This window comes from Mirounga leonina, unplaced genomic scaffold, assembly GCF_011800145.1.
Source record: "Mirounga leonina isolate KUSES-001 unplaced genomic scaffold, KU_Mleo_1.0 Mir_169, whole genome shotgun sequence".
Classification (NCBI taxonomy): Eukaryota; Metazoa; Chordata; class Mammalia; order Carnivora; family Phocidae; genus Mirounga; species Mirounga leonina.
Genome location: NW_023270431.1, coordinates 15,348,729 through 15,362,916, shown reverse-complemented (window position 1 = coordinate 15,362,916; position 14,188 = coordinate 15,348,729). Strand labels below are relative to the sequence as shown.

Here is a 14,188-nt window from a genome sequence, read left to right as displayed (position 1 = left end):
AGCATGGTAAAACAGTAGCTGGGTAACATCAGAGATGTTCTTCGCAGGGACAGAATGCAATAGTAGCATTCGATCAGGTAAAGGTGTCTAGAAAAGTCAAATTTGTTAATGAGTTGGACTCTAGGGCTAAAATATGTATCCCTTAGGCTAAAACCCATAAATCATGTGATTTTGTTTTTTTCAGATTATAACAGAAGAAGTAGCATCAGCAAGAAGCTTAAAATACTTTTCCTTAAAATGCAGAGAGGCAAGTAGGCATGAGTGAATAGAAATCACTACACAGATTGATGTATATATTGGGACTCTTTATTTGCATGGACAGGAAAGAAATTTATTCTTAACATTTTTTAAAAAAAGAATTTATCTTTCAATCAAATGTTCAAATCTGTGGCATTGGAAGAATAATTGTATGTGTATATAGGAAAAATAATGATATTATATTCACAGTGAAATAACGATTCCATCAAAATTATTCTTAAACTCCCAAGCAGTACCAATTCTACTTTCATCAGATGCAATTAGTGCTCAAAATGACATTATCTGGAGAATGATTCATAGGGAAAAAACAACAACAAAGCTTTACAGTTATAGATACAAGTAATTAAAAAGAAAAGTCAAAATTGCTGTTCTCTATAACTGCCTATCAGAACTGAAACTACTTCAAACTCTTATGTAAAGAGTCCCATTTTCAGTTAGGTTTTCAGGATTTATTAGTTTTAAATCTTTGAGTAAATCAGTCTTTATGTATACCTTCATTTTTTTAAATTTCAATTTTAGATAGTTAACGTAACAGTGTAATATTGGTTTCTGGAGTAGAATTTAGTGATTCATCACTTACATAAAATGCCCAGTGCTCATCACAACAAGTGTCCTCCTTAATATCCATCAACCATCTAGCTCACCCCCCACCCACATCCCTCCATTAACTCTCAGTTTGTTTTCTATTGTTAAGAGTCTCTTATGGCTTGTTTCCCTCTCTCCTTTTTTCTTTTCCCCCTTTCATATGTTCATCTGTTTTCTTTCTTAAATTCCACATATGAGTGAGATCACATGGTATTTGTCTTTCTCTGACTGACTTATTTCACTTAGCATAATACACTCTAGCTCCATGCCCATCATTGCAAATAGCAAAATGCCAAGATTCTTTTTGATGGCTGAGTAATATTCCATTGTGTGTGTGTGTGTGTGTGTGTGTGTATTTATACCACATCTTCTTTATCCATTCATCAGTTGATGGACATTTGGACTCTCTCCATAGTTTGGCCATTGTTGATAATGCTACTATAAACAGGAGGGTACATGTACCCCTTCAAATCTGTATTTCTGTATCCTTTGGGTAAATGCCTAGTAGAGCAATTACTGGGTCGTAAGGTAGTTCTATTTTTTTTTTTAAAAGATTTTATTTATTTATTTATTTGACAGAGAGAGAGACAGAGAGAGACAGTGAGAGAGGGAACACAAGCAGGAGAGTGGGAGAGGGAGAAGCAGGCTTCCCGCGGAGCAGGGAGCCCAATGCGGGGCTCGATCCTAGGACCCTGGGACCATGACCTGAGCCAAAGGCAGACGCTTAATGACTGAGCCACCCAGGCGCCCCAGGTAGTTCTATTTTTAACATTTTGAGGAAATGCCATACTCTTCTCCACAGTGGCTCCACCAGCTTGCATTCCCACTGACAGTGCAAGAGGGTTCCCCTTACTTTGCATTCTTGCCAACACCTTTTGTTTTTCTTGTGTTGTTAATTTTAGCCATCCTGACAGGTGTGAGACAGTACCTCATCATGGTTTTGGTTTGTATTTTCCTGATGATGAGTGACGTTGAACATCTTTTCATATGTCTGCTACCCATCTGGATGTCTTCTTTGGAAAAGTGTCTATTCATGTCTTCTGCCCATGTCTTAACTGGGTTACTTGTTTTTTGGGTGTTATACTTTCATTTTTAAAGGCACTACTAACACTAACTACTAACACTAACACATTTTGTGTGAAAAATGTTAAATAATGAGCCAGACAGAAGTACAAATTTTCATTCATCAAATATTTACAAGGTACTGCGGATATAGCATCATAGATGACAAAGTCCCTGATCTCCAGGAAATTCCATGACAGGGTTATAACCAAGCTGTTTGCTGTCTGCTGATGGGCCAGCCATTGTCTACTCTTTCTAGGACAACGGGCTGCCCCCTCTTCAGGATACACAAATAAGGAAATAAATTAGCAATAGGAAAGATCTTATGTTACCAGTTTATTAAATACCACAGCACATTAAATGAACCTGGCATAAATAGTGTTTACATGAATAAAAGTTACATATGTAGTGAACTATTTTCCAGCCATCCGACTTTCTCTCTCTTCTAATATATATTGGAAACAAAAATAAATAAATAAAACTTGAACTTCAATCCCAGGAAATTCTGGGAATTCCAATATGTTCACAGGATTTCCAAGGATTTCCCTTGTAAAAAAGAAGAAACACTCTTATTCTTGCTCCTGTCTTTTGCTTGATTAGGTTGAATTGTCTCTTTATTCTTTCTGTATGTCTCCATTCTTCAGTGCACAACTAACACAAGTCTTTTTTTTTTTTTTTCCTATGTGTAAGATTTTAAGTAGATAGTTAGGAATGATGGTGGTTACTTACAAATCTAAAAAGGAAACAACTTGAGAGTTGAACATTAGACATTCCTTGAATAGCCACTCATTGACCCTGCTCTGTGACTGGGAATTTTTTTCTGGAAGATTCACATCTGAAGCTTTTTTCCATTTTAAGTTGATGTGGCTGTTTTTCTTTCCCTCCAGGGAACCTGCACCCATCTCTTGTGTTATCAGGGGGATAAATGAAAATTTATTTTATTCTATATTTAGAGGGATTTAGATATCATCCTTCCTCTCCACTCCTTTCATGGATAACCAGGGATTTCTCTTTCTTAAAGGTTAATTACTGAGATAACTTTGATCTCCACTAGTGCTTCCCATTCTTACCAAGTGTCATTTTAAGTGGGAAAGGGAGGTGTTTTGTAGTAGTGGAGGTACTATTCTCTCCCTTATCAGAGTAAAACCAACAAATGATGGCACTTGTTCTTTCCCCTGTAGCTAGCAAATTTGATACGAGAAGAGTGCACAAACCACCCTCTGCTACCCAAAAATAGAAGAGTTAACATTCCATTTCCTAATGTCAGCTTTAAGAAGGGGGAAACAACTGTATTAGCTTTATTTTAAGAAGCTTGAAGTATTTTCAGATTTATTACTAGTAACCAAAAGTTGAATAAAATGCGTATAATCAGTATTGTTTCTATAACTAATACATTTTAATATAATAATATGTTTTAAATAGAAGGATAAAGTAAGTAATGCTCTATCAAGAAAATGAAATTTAGATGAGTTGAAACTATCTTTAGCCATGCTACATTTCTCAATTCAACTTTCTATTATTTTTTTATTATTTTATTCTATTATTATTTACTTTATTAAGTGTGCCTAAAATATAAACATGATATTTTTAGTTTGAAAAATGGCCAAGGTTTTAGAAAATGAACAAAGAGATTTTTGGTCCCTGCTAATCCAGTCAGACTTTGCCTGAGTTAACAAACCGAAGATAAAAAAAAAAAAAAGCACGCCCTGCATTATTCTGCCAGCCTTCCCTTCCCCCGGCCCCCAAACTTCATAATGTAGCACACATTTTCTAGGGTCTTATCTATGCAAATTGACCACCTGGTCTCTCATGCAAATTAGTCATGTTTTTTGGGAGGATAAGAAATAAGGTAATGTAATGTTCTTTAGCTCCACTGACTTTCCTAGAACATTTAAACATGACTAATTCAATTCCATTGGTTTATTCTTGAATATTGCCTTGATAAAATCCCAACTCATAAGATATTATTGTCAAACAGCAATAGAAATCCATAGGGTGTCAGACCTAAACTACAGATAAATATCTTTCTTTACCAAAGAATTTTATGAAGACTGAATGAGATAGGATATTTGAAGGGGCTTTGTTAATAAAAAGAATTATACAAATTATGATTTATTATTATCACTCATTACATTTATGAATTTTAACTTCCATTTAAAATCTATTACTTGTTCTACTTGGCATTTGCTTGGATGCATATGTGGTTACTTTTGCTTAATAGAATCCCTTTCCCTAAAATGAGCCTCATAATGGATTCTTATTAAAACAGTATAAAAGTCAATGTAAGATTCAGATGGGGCAAATTAGTTCTAATAACTGTGGCACGGTTCAACACTCAATCAATTTACATATCTTGAGTTAATTTCTCTTAAATATACTGTCATTACAAGTTCCATGTAAGCCTGGGTGAGGTATATTAGAATTCTATTAATGTAGTAGAGCTATTTATTTCTTGAATACATCATAGATCAGTCTCTCACTTTCTTAAAACTGAGCTTTTTTCTGGCTTCTCTGACAGTGTGTGTCAAGAATGAAAATCTGGTCAAGCTGCCAAGTGTAACATGCCTATCATGGCCATCAGAAAATGGATTTATTATTATTATTAATTATTATTATTATTACTATTATGATCCATTAAAGATCAAAACACAAGATAAAGGATAAATATCCATTATATTTCCATTGCCAGGAATGTATTTATGAAGAAGATTTACTTAATCAAATGCAGTGAATCACAGTCTTTTCAAGTTTGCATCTCGAAGGAAAGTATATGCTTCAATTCATGCTGGGAGAAGAATGATGAATGCTATTTTCAAACCTGAAACCAGCTCTGATTGACTTCACAGAGTGAGATATGTTACGGAAAGTTGTAAGAAATGTACTTTTCTCATTAAATAGAGATAGTGGTTACTAATCAAGAAGTTATATCCTAACTAATCAAGAAGTTATAAAGAGCCATAAAAGGGGTACAGAATTACTCTGACATAAAAGAGAAGAAGAAATGCTTTCTTTCAAGGAGGGGGCAAATTATTTTCTTTCTTGCATGTCTGAAAGGCCCAGGCAGAAGAAATATGGTTGTCAGAGGGATATTTTGGAGCTGATATCTGACTGGTCAGCTTTAGGAAATTTAGGTAACAAATTTTGCTTGAGAAAAGTAAAATAAAACCTCAGGGTGCTTTTAGGGCACATGAAATTGAGTTTTGAGGATGGAAAGTAAAACATGGTGACTAAGGGTGACAACACTGTATACCTGGAATTTGAGGAGAGAGTAGAACCCTTTCATAATGTTGATCAGATTGCCACAATGCCCACCTTAAATATCTTACAATTTTGTCAATTATACCCCAGTCAAGTTCAAATTAAGGAAAAGAAATTGAGTCTTTCCTATATTCTGAGGAAAATGTATCTCCTTTGGTGAATAGAGAGAAAGCCTGAGGGTAGTTCTCAACTCTGTGCCCGATAGGTCTGTGCTTAGTATTGCAATTCTAAATTAATACTGATGATGATGGCTAACACATGGCAATGTGTTCCATGTTTCAGACGATGTTTAAGTACCTTATGTGGATTAACTCATTTAAATCTCACAACGATCCTATAGTGGAGTTTGGCTGAGGCCTGGAGAACTATGGTAACTTGCAAAACATTACACAGATAGGAATGGGGCAAAGCAGGGTTTGGGTTCAGAGCAGTCTGGCTCTGGGGCCCATTCTCTTAGCTATTACCCTGAAGCTCTTAGTCAACTGTTGTGACTGATGAGGACAATCAGAATTATGCCCAGATGTAAGGGAAGAATAAGTTCTGAACTACGCTGAGTTGTTGCTGAGGCTACAACAATCTTGGCTCCACCCACACAGGGTCAACTGTATAAAGGAGTCATTCTTTTTTCTATTCCTTCATATCCCAAACATTTCTGTGCAAAGGCTACGCTAAGCACTATAACAATATAAGGGTGAATCAGGTGCCCGAGGAGTGTACAGAGAGAGGGGAGATATCGTAAATAACTAAAATGAAGGCAGGGTGTGATAAGAGCCATAAAAGGGGTACAGAATTACTCTGACATAAAAGAGAAGAAGAAATGTTTTCTTTCAAGGAGGGAGCAGATTATTTTCTTTCTTGCATGTCTGAATGTCCAAATCAGGATCATAACTACTATAACTTAGTTTTTAATATTAGCAGGGAATTTGAATCAAGTGCCCAGGTTCCACGGACATAGTTCACTGGAACATATTCAAGCCTTCCCCATGTTCTTGTTTGGGAAAGCCTTTTCCCTTTATTACCTACACACTTGAACTTCTGTGCTATTCAGAAATGCGGACATAATTAAACAAACATTTTTGTTGAAGTAATTGCTTTCTGCTAGAAGGCAGGTTATGTTCACAGTTAATACAAGTTATCATTTAGTCAACTAAAAGGGTAAATATTAAAATATATGCCCTACTTGGTGGATGACTGCTTATAGCATTTTTTTATTTCCTTAAACTCACTTTCTTTCTCTCTCCTCTCTTTCTTCCTTCCTTCCCTTCCTCCCTCCCTCTTATCCTTCCATCCTTTTTTTCAAACCACCCAATAGACTTACCTATCATCTGGTTAAAAACAATGGCGCTATTGAACTACTGACTTCATAAACAGATATCCATTAATCAAGTGAAGTGGAGCTTTTACCTCACAGAATCTATTGCAAAAAATAACACTAGTGATGTATAAAATTTATACTTTAAAATTCATAAATCATATGGAAAAAAGTCCCTATTTAATAAGAACCTTCAATTATAAGGTTCTGACAAAATAATCCCTTAGAAATTTATGACTGACGTGAGACTTAAAAAGTCTGATTTTAAATATTATAATATTCCTTTAGCAGGTGTATAAGAAGTGAAATAATTTTACAACATCACAATTTAATTAAAATAACATGCAGCATTTTCATAAGAATGTATACAAGGGTAGCTTATTTCTGTGTTCGAAAATATTCTTTAAACATTATTTGTGGAGTATTTCTGACCCTAGTATGTAACAATAAGAATCAGTTATAAAACTCATTTGAGACAAAAATAGCAACCAACTGAATTATCTCACTTGGATTTTTGCCAATTAGCAGACACTGGAAGTTTGAACCCTTGGCCTTAGGTTGTTCTGACCATAAACTTTAAATGAACCCAAATACCTTAACTATACTGATATTCTTGAATGAGATGCTGTACTAGTATTACATCCATATGTGCCGGCTGTAATTGGGAAAAATTAGATTTAATATTTACAAGAAATCAGGCCCCAAAACCCAGCTGTTCCCAAGGCCTATGTCCCTTTGGGCCTTCATACTCAAATGTCCCAGAGTATATATTCCCGTTTCCATTCCAGAAAGGATGAAGTACGTTTTCAACTGGTAATAATTGTAGAAAAGATCCAGATCACAAAAATTTTAAAAATAATTTCGTAGATGATCTTAAAACATAACAGCTTTTAAGTACTCATATACTGGCATATTCATAACTCAGAGCAGGCATATATATAGATGGACCAATTGAAACGATCACATGTTTGTACATAATGCAAAAATCTACAGCACTCCAGAGGTTCAGTGTAACTGCCATGGGACTGGATGCTGCTTGCAGTATTTCCTTTGCTAGTATTTCTGGAATTGTATGAATTGTTCATTATAGACACATATTTTGTACAGTTGGCAAAGCAATAGACTAAGAGTTACAATCCCACTTTAATAACTTCCGAAAAGTATTTTCCTTAACAATTGCTCCTCTCTTCTTTAGTATCTTGATATTTTGATTCAAAAATATGGATTTCCCAAATTGTATGTATGAAATGAAGGCAAGCCTATTTATATTAATTTGCAAATTAAGTAAAGAAATATATATATATATTTCAGTTTGAGGTTAGGTAGTGAGAACTATGTTTTTGTATATGTCTCTGCTTAACTGAGAGGGGGAAATTTGTCCATGAGGGGAAAAAAAAATGCACAAATTAACAAAGAACAACTATGGAAATTATATGCAGTTTTTTTCCTCATTCTGGACTCCCTCCCACCCCCATCTCTCATGCTAGGTACATAAGTTTATTTTGAAAGTTCTGACCACTATCAAGAATTTTAAAGGGTCAGAAATTATACCTTACTAGAGAGCTAATGAGTTAGTCTGCTGCCATTTTTTTGAATTCTGGTGGAGAACATGAGACTTCTGTGTCAGAGACAAAGGGCTTGTTCCCCCATTGCAGCAAGCATTATGAGTTTCATGTGTAGGGAGATGCAGAAGGGCTCAAGTGAATGCTGTGTATGTAGTAGATTTCCATCACAGCCAAGAAACCCCAAGTTTAAGAAACCCCAATATTTTATAAGGAGCTGCAAGCAGACCTGTTTGACCTTTGCCTTGTAGGAGACAAGCGGGTTTGTTTACTCTCTCTTGGAGGGAAACGCACTATTTCTATCTGCTATACAGACATCCTTAAAAACAGTCCAGAAAAAAGTGTACTTAGTCGTAGTGTCCTTGCTCACAAAAATGTGCAGAAATGTGAGATATCCATGGGGAATGGTCTCCAAATAATTGTATCTTTTTGTGTCTGAATCATCTTTGCTATGGTATTCATTTCTAAGATTGCAACATTCTAGTTCATCTAACTGATAGGGGCTGGGACCAAATCTACTTAGTTTGTCTCAAATAGCATTTAATTAAGGCATTCCCAGCAAGATTCCAAGCAGAAGGATGGGGCTGACATGCACTATTTACCTCAATCGTGCCATACCTCCATGAACCATTAGGGTGTCTTGTAGAAAGCCAGATGGTTTCTCCTTTAAGTTTCCATATTGACCTTTCCACCTGGCTTAAGGAATTAAGCCAGGCGCACAAAACTGTTTTCAAGATTGCCCAGCCTCTACATTGTCTTGCAAGAAAGAAATATAGGGCAGTTGTCTCATTCATATCAACCCTAGTCAGTGAGTTCTGACCGAGCTGGATGCCTTCTAGGGCAGAGGGGGTATTTCCTTAAACACGGAAGGTCTCTTATCACCCTTACTAAGGTGCAAGCCAACATGTTTTTTGGGAGAAAGACATGTTAGTGCCTAGCTTCCACCTGAAAATGTAATTCTGAAGATGCCCTTGGAAAGAAAGTGTTGCTTATAATTGATGGTGACCAAATAGAACCTGCATCAGTGAGGGGGCACAAGTTGAAAGTGCTTCCAGTGTAGTCCACCTGGCTGGATTATTGCCTTGAGAGTTCAAAATTCGGTTTAAATAATTGAGTCTATTCTTTTTTTTTTTTTAAGAAGGACTACCAGTTTTTCCACAGTACCAGCTGGTTGGCTTTCCTCTGCCCAACTAAATGATTAAAAATTGGGGTGGGGAAGACATCCAGATGTATTTTGGGAGTAAGGGCCATCCGGTGCTCTTTCAGGTAGACATCTTGAGAAAGTTAAGAGACATGGACAGACTCATCTGGAAGGGGATGGATAGGTGACCTAAGATTCAGTTGACTTTAAGTAAATAAAGTCAAGTAAATAAAATAAAGTTTTGAAGAGTCATACTGAGATATTTTCTTTCATGTGAAAGTTTCCACAGAAGGTTCTGAAAGAAAATTATGATTAATTTTCCTCCTTTCCTTATTCTTTTTGATATCTAAGATGTTCTCTCCCCAGGCACCAGGATTGGTGCTTCCTTCATGTTCATAAAATCAGTGTTTCCATTTCAATAGCTAGAACCTCACCCCTTTTCCAGTCATCTCCTACTCACACCAAACCCTTTCAGACAAAGGATCATTTGCAAGAGCAGCAAGGCCATTTCTATAAGACTTACAGATACCTACTATGTCCTATACTTTGTCCTGTATGGGCTACTGTAGGAGGATTCAATAAGCAGTGGACAGCCAAATGGTCATTATCCTTATGATATAAGACCATATCAAGCAAGAAGAGATCCAGGTGGCTGGACCTGAATTTGGTTTGAATCTCCTATGTCCCGTTTTGGCTTAGCAGTCAAGGTGTGACAACCAAGCTAGCCAAGGATTGCCCTTAGGAAAAAGAAAATAGCATTATGGTCAAGAATAGTTAGAGCAGAATCTCACATTTTCAAAAGATGTCTGTATGCTACCCCCACACCTTGTTCATCATTGTCACCCAGGAAGTGGCTGAGGGAGGATTATTTCTTTCTGAGATGACCATACTCAGTGACCAAACTACCTTATTAAGCTGTAGACAAGGAAAGAGTATGAAAGCTAAAGATAGGAAATGTTCTTCATTATTTTTGAGAAGATAATTCTAAAACTAAGTGATACCAGATATTTGCAGATGTCAGGGAGTGTGGAAAGTCCATCTACATGGACCATTGAATATTTTGACCCTCAACAAATTTTTCTATGGTTTTTGAAATAAAAAGCATACTATTGTCTGATTGATTATGGTCTGAAAAGAGAGGTAGAGCCTTTATCTTTGGTCCCTGAGAGGTAATATCCGAGCCCTTGTAATGTTCTGCCTGCTAAAAATATCTTTGTTTACTGGCAGGTTTTGAGATGTAGTATGATTTAAGGTGGGGTCTTTGGGTCATGAGGTCTCAGTCAATCACCTGAGGGGCTGGAGACTGTGGTCAGCCATGTTGGTGGTCAATCAGGTTTATGTGATCAAGCCTCAATAAAAAGTCTGAACAACAAGCATCAAGTAAACTTCCCTGGTTTATAATATACCATGCACATTATCACAAAGCAAGTTTGAGGAAGTAACAAACATTAAGACTCCTTGGGATAGGACAACTGGAAGCTCCATATTTTGGAAATTTCCTGGGCTCTGCCCTATGCACTTCTTTTCTTGGCTGATTTTAATATGTTACAGCTGAGAAACGCTGAGCTTAGGGAACCTGAATCTTTTATAATGAGCTACAAGCAATTCTGAACAATCATTGCCTTAGAGAAAGGTATTATCTTTTTTTTTATACTGGACATTTAACAAACCTGCATTCTTCTTTGGAGGGAGACACTATTGTCCAAGGCTGTTTTCCATGTAAACATACTTGTAAAGGTTGTTTGGAACCAAAGGGCAGAAAAAGCCTTTGTTTTTGTAAGATATGCAGAAATGCTAGATTTATGGAGAATTGTTTTCTACCAACCAGTTCTTAAAAGTAACGATTTTTTTTCTTTTTATATTCCTACCAAAATATTACTCTACTTACTTTTATTCTAATAAACATATGGATTAGAATAGAATCTGTCATGGGGAGAATGGCAAAACCAAGCCTGCTAGAGGTGGGCATGTTAGTACAAAAGTGAAGGGTCACCAGTAACTCAGCTTACAAGTTGGGGCATGCTGATCTACTAATAGGGGAGAGTCCATTGATTAAGGCAGCATATGTTTATTGAGCACCTACAATGTCCTATATGCCACTTGTTACTTTTAGACATACAAAAGTTAGAGAGAAGGCACATAAAGTAACTATAATGCAAGTGGTGGTACTTCAGTTAAGGGACTGACTGTGAGTAGTAGGAATCCGGTAAAGAACGTGTGTCTTGAAGGGATAGTGTGAGTTTTCCATGGGTAATGCTGTTGGGTGGGGAAAGGAATTCTATGAAGAAAAAAGTATAGTACTGGCAAACATCTACAGAGTATCTCAAGAAACATTTGGTAGTTTGGCTGAAATGGAGATGAAAGAATGGGATAGGAGATATCACTGCATAGGTAAGTAGGTCCAAACTAAGGGTGAGCTGTAACTTCTATACTAAGAAGGTTGGGCTGCATCTCTAGGGTAAGAAAACCTTGAAGGTTTATACATGGAGTTATGGCACCATCAATCTGCATATGCTGAGAACCTTTTGACTATTGTAAAATAAATATAAGAAAGGATTGGAGTTAGAGACATTTGAAAGGCAAATGTGATATACTTGCAAAATGTACTAGGGGGCAGAGTCAAGGTAATAGCAAACAGTGGGAGACAGTCTTTTCAAACTAGAGGGGAAGGTTTATGTGTAAGAAGAGCAGAAAAAAAATGACATCCCTGTTTCAAAACTTGTTTATTGGAAAAGTAGCCAAACAATGTCATTTTGATGATTATATCACTTTGATAATGATAGAGGCTTATTCACAAAACTTTTAAGAATAAACTTGTTAAATACTGTAAGGTAAAGAATGTGCTTGAATTGGTGCTGTGACTTTCTACTCTCCCATTTTATTTTATGCATTTGTAATGAGGCATAGATTGCACAAAACTTTCCTCATTACCAATGTTACGCATTTTTGAAGTAATCTGCAAAAACAGAATTAATATTTGGACAGTTTTTCCTGTGTTTAACAATCATGACTTTAATTTTTTTATGACTTTAATTTTTTTATTTGAATCATCTGAAAGTAGAATAACACTGTTATCAGTTCTAAGGTTTAAAAAATATAGACCTGGGGCGCCTGGGTGGCTCAGTCGTTAAGCGTCTGCCTTCGGCTCAGGTCATGGTCCCAGGGTCCTGGGTTCGAGCCCCACGTCAGGCTCCCTGCTCCGCAGGAAGCCTGCTTCTCCCTCTCCCACTCCCCCTGCTTGTGTTCCCTCTCTCGCTGTCTCTCTCTCTGCCAAATAAATAAAATCTTTAAAAAATATACATATATAGACCAAATACTCAAAGAATCACCAGAAACTAAAGCTTTATTAAATCTGAAATCAAATTTCTACTCTATCAAATAATCACAAAAACTATAGCTTTGTTAAATTTTGAAGTCAAATATCTTTATTTCTATACTCAGGGGTTATTAATATTGCTGTTAAGGGGAAAACTTTTTATGTACAGTAATCAGTGGCTTTATGCAGAGATAAAAATACAAAGAATCCTTGCAAATAATTAAACATCCTAATTCTGGATAGTCTTTGATTAATACATTGGAAGGCAAACCACCTCCAATGTCTTGGAATGTGGCACTGAGATAACACTGCAGCTGATCTTTCATTGTTCTAGCTGAAGATTAATTATCTCCCTTCCTCCCATAATATCCGTTTAGTACCTTATAAATTGAATCCAGCTATTAGCACTATTCATTTATTTCCTGTGAAGATGGTCAAAGCTTTATCTACTTGAGTGTTAGATTTAGTATCACTTTTCATTTCCTTCTTAGCTAAATACATGTTCTTCTAAATAGCTTTATTCTAATGTTTTTCCCTCACTTCACAACTCCCCCACCCAGAGACATAAACACAATGCACACACTCACACACTAATACAAAAGATCTTTTCCTCTTTTCCACGGTAGCTTTGTAATAGATTTATCATATTTATCAGGATTGAAAAAGTATCACAAAATGAGGGAAAGATCATGACTTTTAGTGAGGCTATGCCTCTGGACTGTGAAGTTTACAAATTGTTTTTTTTTTTTTTTTTCCCAGAGGCTATGCCTCTGGACTGTGAAGTTTACAAATTAGATTTTGGTTTTTTTTTCCTCCCCCTCTCTTGGTGGGACAAGATGGGTAGGGTGGGCTGGAGTTGGGTATTTCTCCCACCGCAGGTCAGTTAGGTTCTGATAAAACCCCAGCCTGTGAGACTCTGGTTAACTGGTTTCCCCCCGAAGGCAGGACTTGTTAAGAAACAAATGCTCTGGTGTATTTCAAAACAGTTCTTTTCCCCCCAACCATTGCCAGAAGGAAGAGGGGATTTTTCTCTGATATTTACTGTGAGAACCTGGTTGTGCTCCTGGAGGTAAGACTCACAAAAGCATGGGGACACCACATGACTGGGTCTCCATGGATTTTTTAACTCTTAGACTTGTCTGCACTAAGCCTCTAGCAATTTGTCAATTACAGTTCAAGTTTTCCTCCTCCAGCACTGGTTCCCCAGGCAGTTTCACTCAGCTCCAGTAAGCTGTGACTCCCCATGTACCTTTGTTTGTCTCTCCAATCTGGGGAACAGGGGTTTTCTCTGTGTCCTCAGCTCCTTTATGGATCCAAGAAGAGTTCTTGATTCTTCACTGTGTTCAGCTTTTTACCTGTTGTTGGGACTGAGTGATTTGTTAGCAACACATGGTGACAGAGAGATATAAGCTGGGCTTCAGAGGCTGCCCATCTTCTAAATTTAGGCAGGTATTGGGCATCCAGTTAGGCTAGCTTCAGTGCTTCGCAGAGTGCAATTTTCTTGTCCTACTTCTATGTTGAGAGGTCATGGCATTAGGGTGGTATGACAGGGAAATAGGCAATCTATTCAGCCAAGTGACTTGTACTTCTAAGACATCTTATCTAACTGATGTGTACCCTGCAAAGAGATGGGGAATGTGAAGGTGGGTAGAGCTCTTAACTAGAACATATGTTCTATGTTTCTAGTCTGCAAG

General features: G+C 36.8%; 1 long non-coding RNA gene across 1 annotated transcript in view; it reads right to left on the bottom strand.

Moving 5' to 3' along the window:
* Positions 1 to 13,852, bottom strand: part of LOC118017349 — a 70,849-nt gene extending 56,997 nt beyond the window's left edge. Inside the window, exon 1 of the long non-coding RNA XR_004681123.1 lies at positions 13,744 to 13,852. This is a non-coding gene — a long non-coding RNA (uncharacterized LOC118017349). The remainder of the gene's footprint in view (positions 1 to 13,743) is intronic.
* Between the last annotated feature and the right edge of the window lie 336 nt (positions 13,853 to 14,188).